At 36.7% G+C, this 15,960-nt stretch overlaps 1 long non-coding RNA gene across 1 annotated transcript; it reads right to left on the reverse strand.

Moving 5' to 3' along the window:
* Positions 1–8,190: 8,190 nt before the first annotated feature.
* Positions 8,191–13,144, reverse strand: LOC109366103. The gene is made up of 2 exons (XR_002112188.1): positions 13,044–13,144; positions 8,191–8,312 (listed from the first exon to the last, which is right to left on the reverse strand). It is a non-coding gene; the product is annotated as an uncharacterized LOC109366103 (long non-coding RNA).
* Positions 13,145–15,960: the final 2,816 nt, after the last annotated feature.

Consider the following 15,960-nt stretch of genomic DNA (forward strand, 5'->3'; position numbering starts at 1 on the left):
AATTGTGAAGAGTGAGATGTGATTTCACTGAAACAAACAGCAAAATTCCTAATGATCTTAATGGAGCTGGCATTGATATTAACAGAGGTTAATTCTGAGTCTACCCCAAGACAGTAAGCAAAATTTTCTCATTGTCTGTAGACAGTGGGGATGTTTTTAGAGGGAAACAAATATAGCTTAAACAAGAGGTGAGGGTGACAGGATGACTGAGGGTGGCAGGGACTTGTTGAGGTCACCTGCACAGGGAGAAACACCCAGAGCAGGTTGCCCAGGACCATGAACAGGATCTGAAGATCTCCAAGGAAAAGACTCTGTACCCTCTCTGGACTTCCAGTGCTCCACAGTAAATAAGTTATATGCTTATTAAAAACTGCTTGTATGTCAGTTTGTGCCCGTTGCCTCTTGCACTCATGCTGGTCGCCACTATGAAGTATCGGGCTCCATCTGTCCTTTACAAACAGACCTGTGGATAGAGCTAAATATTTTGTATCTATGAGTGCAGCTCATTTTACTTAAATGAGCATAATTTCAAATCTGAAAGGAAAAAGAAAATCATTTTTTACTGTTGATGCAAAAATAGTAATAATAAAATATCTAATAACATGAATTCTAGTGAGTATCTGCATTACTGGAAACAATCCCAACAGAAGAAAACTGGTGAGCAGAGGAAAATGGAATACAGATGAGTAATGCTGGCTATATGTTATATGGATGTCTGAGATCATTGCCTGTGTGTTACCACCACCTACAATGTGACCACGTGCTGCCTTTCTCAATCACAAATCATTTTTGCAGATGCAATAGCATTACATCATTACTCACGCCGTACAGGCACCATTACTCCTTTAAGTCAGTCAAAGGTATATGGTATAGGAGTTAGTCCCTTGATAATATTGACACAATTTCCCCTGACATCCTAAACTGTTTATCTGCAGTTCAGCTGCAATCAGACCCATACAGGGATTTCACTCTGCCAGCAACTTAGTATTTTAGATGAGGCACTTTCAATTTTGCTACCACCACCCCTCTGTTGTTGATCCCAATCTAACACATAGCAGGAATTTTCTGAATGCACTGGAGAAGTTCCTCAGACAGTGTGGACTGCCCAGACTTCTGACCTGTCCAGCATTTGCAATTTCATAGTATGTAATTTGATCTCACTTGGCCATTTCCATGCATTTCTTTTGAAAGACATACTATGATAATACTTAAAACTAAGATCAGTCAAATCCTGTGGAAAACATAATGCTACTGCTGAAATTCTTCAAATGATTCTTGTATTGTTTTCCTGGATTTGAACTATAAAATAGAAGGCTAAACCAATATTTATATGATAGTGTCAACAGTGTTCAAAATATTTTTCGTGTTAAGTTTCTGTCTGAAGTTTAAGCAGGTACCCACATGTCATGCTAGACAAGACCTTACATCCTTGTCATTTGGAGAAAAATGATAGAAAAATTCAAACAGGAAACATGTCTTGATGGTGATTATAGATGAATAGAGTTTCTTGGGACCTGAGGGAAATAAAACAAAACTTTTTGGCTGCTGGTAGCTCTGAGTATATTGCTTTAAATCAGCGAATGTAGGCAATTTACACGCACAACGTGCCACATATTGGCATGAAAATATTTGTCAGAAATTGATGAATGAAATGAGAATAATAATGAAGAAAAATGATAGTATACATACCCTCCAGAGAGGAAAATAAACAATGTAAGTGTTTGGTAAATAAATCCCTGCAGAACTCTTAGAAATGACTTACTGATTAATTGAATCAATCCATCAACCTTCTGTGATGGCATCAATTTACAGTTACTTCAATGTTGTTCTTCCATAGCTACTGCTTTAAGTGCCTCTAAAATGTAGTATTTCATGTAATACATCTATATGGAGCTATCATAAATAATTGGATATTCTAGTGAGATATAATTGGCTATTTTTTTTTACCCTATTTTCATATGTACGTACTTAAAGTAGCCACATGACATTATAATTGTAAATCATTGGTGGTTTTTTTTGTTGTTTTTGTTTGTTTGTTTGTTTGGTTGGTTGGTTGGTTTGGTTTGTTTTCCTGCCCCGTTATTTTTCCTAGAGTTGTTTGGCAGTACTTTTTATTTTTTTTCTATCAAATTTTAACTTCTGAGTGGGATTGTGAGATCATTGGGTTAATATTTTCCTTTTTTCCTTGTTTATTTTTAATTGAAATAATCTCATTTATTTTATTTAATATACAAGCTCTTTGCAGAAGGTATCATCTTATTTACTGTGCTCATATATTGCATCATGCTCATACACGGGAATGTAAGTATAAGGAAATAAGTAATTTCTATATAAAGAATGCCCATCTGAAAAATTAACAGTCAGGGCATTGAGTCCTTTGAGATGAAGGGCGGGACAAGTTAGAAGTAGAAAAGATGAGACACTGTGTATATGGTTTTGTTTCTCCACTGTGAAATATACTCAGATAATATATATGTATATTGCAGAGAGAAATGAGCCAACATTTAGCACAAATGCACATAGATGCATGAATACTGAGAATCTCACATAAATCTGTGTAACTGCACACACTTATATGTCCCCCTAGGAACAAAGAGTTCATTTCTGAACACCTGCATGCACAGGAATCAATCATCCAAATATTTGCAACAGGAAAAAAATCTGAGACAAATTCAAAGAGACTGAAATTCAAGTCTGATTTGGTCAAAGTGTTCGTAAACACATTTTCAACGAATCTGCTTCTGTTTCACTTGTGTCTTGTGTAACTCCAGGTATTTATGACTCTGTACCAACTGAACTATAGTTTTAGTAAATGCAATTGCACATTTGAAAATGATTCTTACTAAGGCCAGTTGAATCTCATGGCATCTGTAACACTGTCAATCTTTATAGCTGTATAAAGTGTCTCAATGTATCTTGGGCCTTTGGAGGACATATGTAACCTTCAAGCTTCTCGTTCTTCCAGTTTTGTACATAACCTCAATGACATCATCCTCCATTATTGCAATCACTGTCATCATAAGGAGAGTTTGAAAGAATGGATATGACAAAGAGCAGTATGTATTTTAAGTAGGAGATTTGTAGATGTATTCATACAGAGCAGGAGTAAGAAAGGGTCAGGAAGATGGTGACAGGGAAAAAAAAGAGAGGACTATTATCAGGTAAGGGTGACTCTGGAATGCATGGGGAGTACAGCAGACTGTTGAAGAGTATAAATTAACACTTTTCCATGTTTAGCTCCTTGTGACTTATTTGCCAGCAGGATGAAGACAATGTTGGGCAAGTAGATAGGTAAGATGATAGTGAAGATCCTTTTTAACTGGTGAATGTAGAAAGTCTTGCCTTTGTCCTGGTGATTTCATTTTGAGACAGAGATGACCCCAAGCAATTTTTTGAATTTTCAAGTTTCACAGTCTGCTCAAAATATTTAATCTCAAGGCTTTTGGAAGTTTTGATAGCTGTCTTCTACTCAAGAGAAAACAGAAAAAAATTGTGCTTTAATTATATATAAAGAAAAAACTCTTTACTGATGTCAACAGAATTTGGATGCACCTTGTAAAAGACTATCTGTCCTGGTTTCTGAGATAAAGGAAAAGATCATTTTGAGAGACCTCTTTTTTATGTGTGGAGGAAGATGGATAACAAATGCATGCATGATACTACGTAAAGCACTTAATTTGGTACAATATTCTTCCTCCTCTCCCAACAGGAGAGAAGGTTACAGATCCAGCTGACCACAGTTGTTTCTTCTGGTGAAGGTCTCAACAGAGGCACCTGTCAGGATGCAAGACCAGAGACAATTTCTGTGATCCATGAGGGGATGAAGTATGATAGACAATATAAGAAGGAAACGTTTTTCATTCACTCATTTGGTGTTGTGCTACTTCTTTATGAGAATGAGCAACTGTAGTCTAAAGGGCAGTTTCTTTTATATATGGTAATTACATTTATTATTGCACTTAGCTTGGAGCGGATTGATTAGCATGGCAACTGATCTGCATCGTTCCCAAAGGGACAGTGGACACAATACCTTCTGCAATACTCATGTGTATTGGTTCTTTAACAACATCTCATTCACCTTTAGTGGTTGTCTCCAATACACATGCAGTATAAAGAAGCCAGATTTACATTAGCTAGAAAAAAAACTCAGAAAGTTTAACTGTTTGATTTCAGGTAAGTTGAAGAGACTTCTTGGAGTAAATAAGAAAGTAAAAGAAAGAAAGAAATGAAAAAAAGAAGCACATGTAACCTGTTTGTGGGGCTTTCTGCCTTTGGTTGGAAATTCAGATTTGAATTTGGATGAGATTTACTCAGAGACAACCTCTGAATAATTGCATTCAAAAGAAAACAGAGAACTGAAAATGAAAGTATTAAATGCTGAAAGGACTAGTGCTGTATGTAGTTTTGTTTTGCCTGCTATCAGTGTACTCAAATGGAAGGTAAGAGTGCAGATGGCTAAAAAACCTTCAGAGACTGAGTTAGCAGCCATTCCTATCTGGAGACATTCAGGAATCAATACATATTGCACCAGCCTTTTTCAAAATGCTGTATGGCTCCTGAGTATTGCAAGCAGTACTTAAACTGAGCAAGTGGAGCACAACCATTTTCTCTTTACCTGACTGAGAAGTACCACTTTCACTACAATTACAGCATAAAAAAATCCTACAGGCAACAATTAATGAACTCTCTTACTAAGGAATAGTATGAAGAGAACACAGTCACATATCTTGAAGTGTATATGGTCCCTCATTAAAGCCCCTTAGGCAAGCTGTCAATATACAAGAGCTCTGTAAAGGTATTATCTAAGACAGGATTTCTTCATTTCCGTATAGAGACAAGGAATAGCACATAAAGGAAAATGAATGCAATGGAAATATTAATGTTACATAGCTCCCTCTTAACAAGTATTACTTCTGCCATATTTAACACTGTTGGCAACTGTAAACCTATTATATGCTTAAAATTCACAATGAATGGGCAAAAAAAAAAGATGCTTTCTAAGGAAAGAGTCTATTGCAGTCAGCCTTGTAAAAGAAACCTTTTAGTGTCAGTGATAATGAAAATTCTTGCTACCTATGGCTGCATTAAAATGGTGTCATGACCCGGCAATTTCTATTCAGTGCTGTCACATCCATGCACTGCACAGATCAGGATTGTCATCATGTAAATGTAATAGGATTCTTTATCCTGCATTGTTGCTCAGCTGGCAACTGTAATTCTAAGTTTCCTGTGAGTTGTGAATAGCAGCAAGGGGCCATGAATAGCTTGGAAACCTATATTTTTTCCATTTATTGTTTTAAATGCAAATTACACTAGTAAGTCAAAAAAATCACTTTTGTTAAAAATACATTCAGAATTAACAAATGCCAAAAAGAAAAGAAAAAAAAAAGACACATTTGGATTGTATCTCTTGCGTTCTGAATATTTAAGTTTATAACAAAAGCCCAGCCTAGAAAAATAACATTCTTTACTGGATTTTGAGGAGGATACAGTTGTACAAATCAAAATTGTTATCCAGATATTCTCACATTACTGTGCTCTAAACTGCTTCCAGAAGAGATCTGTCCACTAATCATTTAGTTTAGTAGTCAACAGTCCTAATTTCCTTTTAATGGTGGTGTTCTAATTGCAACTTAAGTAAGGTTATGAATATCAACTTCATATAGGCATATATGTATATATATATGTGTAATCCATGTGTGAGTGTGTGTATATCTACTCTATATGTAATATATGAATAAGCAGTTACCACTGAAATACTTAATCATTAAATGTTCTTCCTATTTCCTAAGCACTTTACAAACATAAACAATTCAAACCTCACACAAATATGTGAGGCAGATATTATTCCCTTTGTATAGGTGGGAAGACTAAGACAGAGAAATTAAGGCCTTTTTTTTTTTAATTAAAATTAGGCCCACAAACTATTTGTAGATGCTTCATTAAATTTTCTGACTTCTAAAATTGCTAACTACCTGTAGTTGCCATTTTGTGGGAAATCACTGAAAGGTATGAAAAATTATCTGCTCAAAATTGGATCATCAGTTAAGTGCCTAAACTGGTTTCTTTCCATATTAAGAAAATGATTTTTATAGAAACATGATTTTGATTAACTGCTATACAGGGAAAGCTAAAATACCCTGTTATGACACTTTCATTCCATTTAAACCTCTACACTGTGTTTAATATTATACATCTGCTACATTAAATATTACATAAAACTTTCAAAAATTTTCAGCTTATGGGAAATTTCAGCCTGGCACTTGGAAATTGCTTGATTTCCAGGGACTGGAATGCAGCTCCACCCAGAATGAGCTCAGAATCTCAGGTACCCAAGTCTGAAAAATTGAACTTGAGATCCAAAACAGCATCAAATGTTCTACTGGATCAGGCTTAAGCGACTTGCCTAATTCATGCAGAAAATAATGAACAGGACCTGGAGCTCTGGCCCCGTGCACCAGACACTCCCAGGATTATGCAGCCTCTCTCAATAGTTATTCCTGTGTATTATATATTCATACACACACACACACACGTACATAAATATATATATATATCTCACTGAATAAATGTAAGTATAATTCCTGAACGTGTCCTGTATGTTATCTTCACTGGTGAATGCCTGTTCCTCTGTCATTGTCCAGAGTGGTGGTTTGTGACACTTTACATCCATGCAGACACGCAAAGGCATTGGTTTATATAGGGATGGATACGTGGAGTTTGTGCATGGGCTGTGGGAGCTCAGAAGCAACGTGGGCACCAGGGTTTGGTGAATGAGAAAAAGTCAGTCATTTAAGGGCAGCTCGAGTGCTTCCACCCACTGACCTTCCCCCTTGTCCTCAAAACCTATGTGGCCACCACAGGTGTGGTAGATGTGTGTATTTGCCTGTGCAGGGTCTGAGCAAAGAAACAATGACAATTCAAGATCCTGAAAAGCCTGAGTAAAACATTAGTTTCTCCTAATGAAAGCCACCTAAGTGCTTGAAAATACAGATCAGATTTAGAACAAAACATATGTTCCTAGGAGTTCAGAGTATTTCATATACACATTGACCTACTAGCAAAATTCCCAAAGGCATCTTGTTGCCAACTACGTAACAGCACAGTTTTTTTTCAGCCACAATAATACAGGAAGATAAAATACACATTCTAACACACAACAGATCCCCCAAATATACCACAAAAAGGTCTTCAATATTTCTTCAACTCAGCTAGTCCCTTCCCGCCCTCCTCAACCAAAACCAAAAAATAAAATATATAGATCCCTTAGGGTGCGATTAGAAAAAAAAGCTCACTTACAGAGAATTTTCAGTTGAAATTAGATATAAAAGAGTAAACATAGCTAGTACATATTCAGTTGGCCTTTGTTGATAGAAATCTGCAGATGTCTCTGTAGTTAGTAAAAGACATTTAGAGATAGCTATAAAAGCACCTAAAGTGCGATAAACAAAAACAGCAGGATTAAGAAGCACTGTTTATGTTGCTTATTTCCAGTAGGTTCAATCATTAGTTTATGTTACCCCTTCCCCCTCCCTGACCCCCCAAAAGATCTTATTTCTTTTTTCTTCTTCTTTTTTTAATCATTATAAATGGTTTGTTTCTTGACCACTGTGGAGCCTCAAAAGTAAAGCACTTTCTGATAGCTGGCAGTTTTCTACTTGGTCACTCTGGAGCTATGGAGCAACAGAGCCTTATTCCCTGACATGAAAACAAAACAAAACAAAGAAAACTACTGACTTAGAAATCGTTCAGAATTAATGACAGCGTGTTGAGCCTAAAGGACGTTACTTCAGAAAGCTTGCACTGAGTTTCTCTGATGTGCAATGCAGTTAGGTTAAGGCAAGTATGAACTGTACAGCCTTCAGGGCTAACAACGTGCTGTCTATTGACTTCTGTTGCAAGGTCATCCCAGTATTCTTAGCCTTGTGTTGACTACAGAGACTGAATGCAGCCAGGAGTATGGAGGGGGATCCAAAAGCACTGTATTGGCTTGGTTCATGTCTTAATCCAGATGGGCCCCACTGGCGGTTGAAGCTGCAGTCCAGAGGAGCCAGAGGGAAGCACCAGCGCCTCTGCTCTGGCCCTGTGGTGCTGGGAATCAGGAAGTAAGTCTGGGGCATCTCCCTTAGTACCTGTTAGAAAGAGAGGCTGAATGTGTCTGTTGCATTTTGTCTCATTGTTCAATCAGCCTTTTTTTTTTAGCACAAAAACTGGAATTTTTTTGCTCTTTGAAAAACCAGAGGGCAATCCCAAAGCATTTTCTTTGACAGGTCCTCCAGCCCACCTTGAGCAGTCACCGTTTTCACTTTGACCTAGGAGAAAGAAAGGGAAACAAAGATGTATATAATCCACCAGAAACATTCCTGATTATTGCTCTGCAGCTCTGGTGCCCTTTTGCAAGCCAGTGTAAGCCACTAACCAGTAACAGCTCAGCTGTGCACAGGTAGGAGAAGACAGAAAGGAAAAGGTGTTTGTTCAGGTGATCACTTGGTTTCCTTTGGAATACATTCAGAGAAGTCAGCACAGGCTTAGTAAACCATTCAAAATCATACTTCAAGCAGGAGTAATTAGTTATAGTCAGACAGCCAGTGTCAACCTCAACTACTGTGTTTAAACCCAAGCTTTTACAATCTGAGGCAGAAAAGATGCTGTTGGTTCCTAGGCAAGGCTTTGCTGGTAGTATTGTTGGAAAGGTTCATCCTCTGTTGCCATAACACCAACATCTGCCTCTGATGCTGAGAGTCAACGTAATAAAATAGGATGCATTGATTTCAGAGCAGCCCTGGTGTGTGTGTGTGTGTGTGTGTGTGTGTGTATACACGCATATATGTAGAGGTTTGTATGTGCATAATTATGTGTTTCTATGTATATATGGTACACATGTATGTGTATATATATGTATATACATATGTATATATACATAGTACAAGAATTCTCAGACTTCTCAGTACAAGGAAAGCAAGCTTCACTTCAGGGCTAAGCTGCTTTTGAGCAATTTCTCCAGTGCATTAGGAATCAGCATCAGACATGCATGCTTTTTTTTTTTGCTTCACTTCTTCTTTTCATGAACAAGCAAGTTTATCATGAGGAAAGGAAAAAAAAAATCTCTTTCCTGTTCCTCCTCCCTACTGTGGTCATGCAGTGCAGTCTTGTTCCACAATCATAACTGTATTTTTTTCATGTGCAGCAGAACCAGTGCATACAGTGTTTAGTCACCATCCGCGGTCACCTCCCAAGAGCAGAATTCTCTCTTGACAATTGATTTCCATCATCTTATTGTGTTCTTGTCCCATTGTCTGGAGATGAGCACTGGCATCTCCAGCACGAATGCTGGGAAGCTGTTTTTTAGGACATCAGCTGTGGTCACACTGCATGGAGATACATGAGCAGTGGTTCTGTCCCGTTAAAATGCATATTCGTTTTGAAGGGACTGCATAGGCTTCTTGGCTTGCACAGCATAGAGCACACTGTTGGCACTTAAATAATAAAAAGCCATTTATAACAGGTAGATAATAATCACAATAAGAATCCTCCCCCAAAACATCATTATTTTATAAGCAGTGTATATAAGCAGTATAAATTGATTTTTTCTTTAAAAAAAAAAAACAACACTGATTTAAATTAAATGTGAAATTGCAAGAGTTGACATAGAAAGTTTCCATTGGAATTCAAAGCCTAAAATGTAGAAAAATAAACAAGGTGAGTCTAAATCTAATAATACTTGGCAATTTATGGAAACAGTAGTCATAGACAGTCACCTCAATTTGCTATCTACGCTTCCTTTTTTGTAAATCAAGATTTTTTTCCCTATCTGATTAATTTATGATAGTTTTGCATAACTGATGAAACTGTATGAATGTAGTGTGCATGTGTAAACTGAGTTGTAATACTCTTATTGGAAGAGCTCGACTGAAATCACAAAAGTATTAACTCTTTGATTAAGTAACTACTGACAGAATGGAAATGTTAAAATGAAGAGTCTGAATAAATCATTATAACTATTTAATTGCACATGTAGGTTTGTGTAAGTTCAGTATAAACTCCAAATTAACAAAATGAAGTGCTAACTGTAGCACAACAGGAGAAAGTTCAGGTTGCAAAACAGTGTGTCTTAACAGTTAGTAATTACTAAACACAGCATTCCTTCAGGATAATAATTAAACTGTGCATGTGTAAAACACTTCAATTTGATTTAAATCACTTGGATGTAAATCAGTCCGGCCTGAATTGAGACAGAAGTTTGTGTTGATGGAATTCTGTCATCATAATCTGCTAAATCAATTCATGTCTGCAAGTAGTATGGGGATAACAACTGACAGCTACCACACAATTATAAACACCTTTGTATTGTTTCTGCATATGAAATTGTTTAGTAAATAATGAGGATGTTTTTATACTTATTACTGAAATACATGTTAAAAATTGCATTTTGCCAGAACCTCATCATCATTACAAGCTGATATTCTTCTGGTGAGTCCTCCAAAGCTGAGGTCTTTTTTCTCTTTCATTTCTATCACATGCCTGACATGCTAGCCAATATGTACTAGTATACCACAGATTTAAAAAAAAAAAGAAGTGTTACTGTGCTTTTGACAGTAGCCAGAATATGTAAAATAAACCATCTATCTCTGACTTCTCTTCACTAGTTGCACTTACTGTGAGCCTGGACAGTAAAGCACATAAAGGAGGCAACAAGTTGCCTTGGTCTCTTGCAGGAATTGAGATAGAGTTTAATATATTCTCTGCTGTCTGTGGATTCAACAGTCTTTTCTAGCAGTTGATAAAATCATGGAAATTGTTATACGTACGTAGCTGTATGGATGTATATGGGAATTGTTGTATCCTGAATAGATACAATTATAGTCTTATGACTTCAAGAGAGTACAGCAGCAGCATACATAAAACAGAGGTTTTCCCTATTCTGTCCTCTGCCTTTCTATGTCAAATTATTCTTATCTTACTCATTCCCAAGGAATGTTGGGCACTGTAAGGTGCAGGTGACTTCACCTAGAGAGTAAAGTCTTCTACATTTTTTTCTTCTCCTTGAATACTACAGAGATTAATGCTAATACTCTTTGGTGGTCAACATCCATAAGGATCCCTAAGGAACCTACCCTTCCTCCCATCAAATAACACTTTAAAACATTTTCTATAGCCTGCTGTTATCATATCAGTTTGTTTTGAATTCCAGTATATATTATTGCTGTAAATAGTGCTACAAGCAGATCAAACGACGGCTTGATTAATTTGACATTCAAATTTGTCACTCAACTGCCTAATGGCCTGCCTACATTTATGGAGCAACTGCAGTGCAAATACATATGCATGCACTCCTAGCATGCCTCAGTTGTAAACAACAAAAAGGTATTCCTAAATGCTGTAAAAGCTTCTTAAGAACAGGCTGCAGCAATTCTAGAGGACCTTGTCAAATACTATATAGTCAGAGGGAAACATGAAGTGTCTTTGTTTGACTGCTGCTGGGACATAGCAATACTTTTGTGGGTTGATTGGACAAAATGTCAACTTACATGCTGATTTCTGTCTCTCAGGTAAGACACCAAAATCACCTACACTACAGCAAGAATGCAGATTGAAATAAGGCAGAACATAGTTTACATGGATTCATCCAACATCTCTATCTCAGCTAAAAGTGTAAAAATATCACCTTTTTTTCAGTGAGTCTAGTTTTCTTTCCTGTCAGTATGAAGATGCTAGTAAATGTAATCTGCTGTTCTGGAAGAAACACTGAGAGCATAAAGAGAATGGGATAATATCTCAGCTAGAGGGCTCCATATGTTGATGCAAGCTATGGTATACTGAGAAAGAAATAGGATTAGAATTGTTCTAAGCACCTATGAGCCACACATAATACTAGGAAGGAAATAACATTTTCTAAATGCACAGCACTGCGCCAAAAGTGCAGGTGAAAAATCTTCACTTGAGCACAGACAGATGGAAAGCTGAAGTTAAGATGGCATTGGAGATACGTACTATTGTAATTTGAGATTATTAAAAAGCTCCTAGCAAAGCTCCCATAGGGCCCAATCCTAAGCACTACCGCAGAATTGATTGTACTGATGATAAAGGAATAAATGCCAGTTCCATGCATAAAGCTACTAAACCACCAGCAGACTTAGTCCACTAATCACAAGAAATGAAATTATATTCAAGGGTGTAGGGAGTGTGTGTTGGGATAGATACTGTTTTCCTGTATTTAGGTTTTTTTCCTCAAAAGAAATGGTCAAAAGAGTAACAAAGAAAAAAATTAAATGCTACTCCCTTGTGAGCTGTTGCTTACTATACTTTTGTCACGTCGGCTGGTGATGGTAAATAAAACAGAATTCAAAAGGCTGCAGCAGTGAAGTACAATTTATCTAGGCAGTCAGGGCTGTTTTGAATTGCAGTGAGCATCCAGAAATATTTGGAGATTATTATTTCTGGCTTGGTCTATGGCTGTGTATCAGTTCCAGTGTGAATGTACTCCAGTTGAGTCTGTGTGCTGAAATTTATGTATTTGGCTGCACTTCTAGGCAGGATGGAGTTTCTCACTCTCACTGGATAGATAAAATACTACTTTCTATTCAATCTATTTTTAAAAACAATATGTTGCTATTTTTTTCTTTTATTATTATAATTTAATGTAGAGACTGGAAATGAGGCACAGATGTACTTCAGTGAGCAGATATCTGTATAGTAGAGACTAATACTGAATGGATCCACTTTTGACATCCAAGTTTTGTCAGCTGACTAGTTTTTACTAAATGAAATTTGTACTGCCTTGGAGTGGAATCTGTATGAATGGAAATGAGGTAAAACCAGGTGAGAGCTCAGTGTTATTTAAACAACAGTGACACTTTGTATCCAGCATAAGAAATCATTATCATCCAGCAGAAGAGTAATGCTGGTGCTTAAGTGTAGCTTGAATTCAGTTGAGCAAAAAGGCTTCTGCCTATTCTGAATTTTTAAGTGATGTAATCTTTCACTTTAATGATCCTTTAATATCAGCCTGCCACCGCAGAACATCTCAGAAGTTGAGTACTTACATATACATGGGCTGTAGCTGTAAATGAGATGTCTTCTGTGGGCCTTGATAGCCGTAAGAATCAAATCCACCTATGAAATCAACTGAAAAAGAAGCAAATTGCCTTCATTAGAAACATCTTTTCAGAAGTGATAGGCATTACCATTCAAGAGCCACCCGGCACAGATTATTTTTGACGGACCCCCTAATAATCTGTTAAAACGAGAACAGCTAATTGTGATGATGCATAAAACGGGTGAAAAAAAAAAGGAAAAAGGAAAAGCTCCTTCTTTATCTTTTAAGTGAAAATAAATTTTAAATCACAGAAAGACAATAAGCAATAGAAGTCATCTGTCTGTCAGGAAGAGCCACATATCACTCTTTTTCATGTGGGCCACCTGACTGGAGTACAAAGCAACATGCTATTCAGACATTACAAATGCTAGAAACCATTTATTTGTTAGTGTGAATACATTGCTTCTGACTGTGATTACTGTCTGCCTTGCTGACATACTGTGGTTTAGTGATGCAGAGGAGAAAGCACATTGATTTGACTCTGAGATACAGAAGTTTCCCTGATTCCCTCCTTTGACATTTGGGTTGCAATGCACAGAGGGCTGGAACAATTTATCTGAGCTTCAGAGATGAGACAGATCTAAGGGAAGCAGCATTTCTCTCGAGGCACTGGAGGTCTGTAGGAAGGTTGCTGGGTGGGTGTTTTTTATTAATTCACAACCCTTCACAGTTCCCAATGGTCTTCTCATGCTTATTTTAAACAATTTCCAGGGCAACTCAATCTCATCTGACTCTGAAACTCCTGTTTCTCTAATTTAACACTCTTTTTACACAGGTAAACGCACACCCTTTGCTTCTTTTGCATCAAGGGATCTGACTGTTGGCTTTTCAGGTTTATTTGTGGACACCTCTTGTTCCTGACATATTGTCTCTCACACACAGATGTGAAATTGACTTTACTTTGAAAGAAGATGGAGAAAGAGTTCAGATATAGAAGTGCATTCTTCACAAGTCTGTACAGCATTACTGTCAGACTGGCTTTGTGTACATTAAAACATAATAACACCAGAAAAAGTAATAAAATATTTTGACAGAAGATGCCTTATTGTGAATATAAACACAGTAACATTCCCACAAAAATCACAAAATGTAGATTTATAACTATTGGTTTGAAAACTTTCACAGTGGTTAATGTCCTTAACACTTGCATTTATGAGATATTTTTTTTTTAAGATATCCCTCAATATCTACAACACTTAACGGTGCCTTTACATGCACTCCAAGTGTTACAACATCATGTTCTTGTAATCCTCTGTCCATATCCAGCTTGCAAACAAAAAGCCACCAACACTCTATGTTGGACCACCACTGTTTGTCTCCATTGCAACCATGGGCACGTTGAACTTGTCATCCACCTTCTTTCATGGCCAGAATGACCCCTGAAGAAGTCATTTATCCAATTCTGTGCCCTGTGGCAGGATTAAATATATCCCATCTCAGAATGACGCTTAACTAATTAATCTTTGATACTGGTCATGAAGAAGATTCTATAGTCTCTCTGTGTTGCCTTTCCATGTGCCTAACTTCCTAATGTCTAATTTAAATTTAATTTCCTGCAAATTAACTACTTTTCTACTTTTTGGTCTTCTCTTCCAAAGGATATGAAGAAAAATGAGCCTTTTTTTTCCTTTTATGACTATTTTAAAGTTTTTTTATAGATACTATTTCCCTTTTTTTCCTTTTTTATTTCTTTTCCTTTTTCCTTTTCTTTCTTTTCCTTTCTCCACTTTCTCTTTTTTTTCTCCTTTTCTTTTTCTTTTTTTTTTTCCTAAAGGCATCAGACTGTTGCTAAATAATCAGATCTTTATTTGTATATTTTGACACTAAGCATAGTCTATCCAAGTGGTCTTTTGTCTGAAGAATTCAGATTGATCATACTCCACAGGAGTTCTTTTACACTTGTCTGTATTGAATTTCATCTTTTTCAGTCCACTTCTCAAGTTTATTCTGGGTACTAATCCCAACCTTGCTCCAAACCCTTCCAGTTTGGTTTTATCTGAAATTTTTGTAAACGTTTTCTCCTCTATCATCCTTGCTGTTAATAAAAACAATGAAGCTCATTATCTTGCTATTCAAAGTCCCACTAGGATCCCATCTGAAATGTCATCCCAGCTGGTTGATAACTGAATTTCAGAGTTTTAAACAATTTTGCAGCAAACAGAATATATCTGGACAGTGTTTCACTGGCTTACTTGCAAACATCTCAAAGAGTCAAAATCTTGCTAAAATCAAGATAAATACCATTTGTTGCTTCCCACTTATTCACTGCCTGCAACAATCAGAAAAACTGTATTACAACTTGATTGTATGTTTGAAAGCACACTACATTAATAGGAAGAGAATGAAGAATTTACTATGAATGTTATTTAGTGAAATACTAAGTTGGAGGAGATGAAAAAAACCTCAAACGTAATGAATGCAGCAAAAAGAATGGACACATCTTTGCTGTAACTTTTTGTTGTTGTTGTTTGTTTGCTTGTTTTTGCTTAGTTTTGTTTTGTTTTTCTCACTCTTGACCTTTGACAAGATGTACGTTTGAATGAATATCTCACTGGTGTCAATTCATGAAATTTATCTGATGTGGCTTATATCGAATTGTCCTGCTTCACATTTTTTGTCATCTTCTCAAGACCCTTCATGCAACCAGTAAATCATTAGCAGAAGGCTGCAGGGATTGATGCTCTGTTTTACAATCATGGGATAAAAGGTCTCAAGGGTGCCTTTAGGGTTGTTTTCAGAAAGGAAGAACAAAACAATGTGTTAAAAAAAAAAGATTTCTCTAAGTAAAACAAGTTTGTGTGGGCACGAGAGAAAGATGCATTCTGAATATCTCCATGTGCATTCATCTTTGTCCTGCTGCACAA

Source organism: Meleagris gallopavo, chromosome 2 (genome assembly GCF_000146605.3).
Source record: "Meleagris gallopavo isolate NT-WF06-2002-E0010 breed Aviagen turkey brand Nicholas breeding stock chromosome 2, Turkey_5.1, whole genome shotgun sequence".
Classification (NCBI taxonomy): Eukaryota; Metazoa; Chordata; class Aves; order Galliformes; family Phasianidae; genus Meleagris; species Meleagris gallopavo.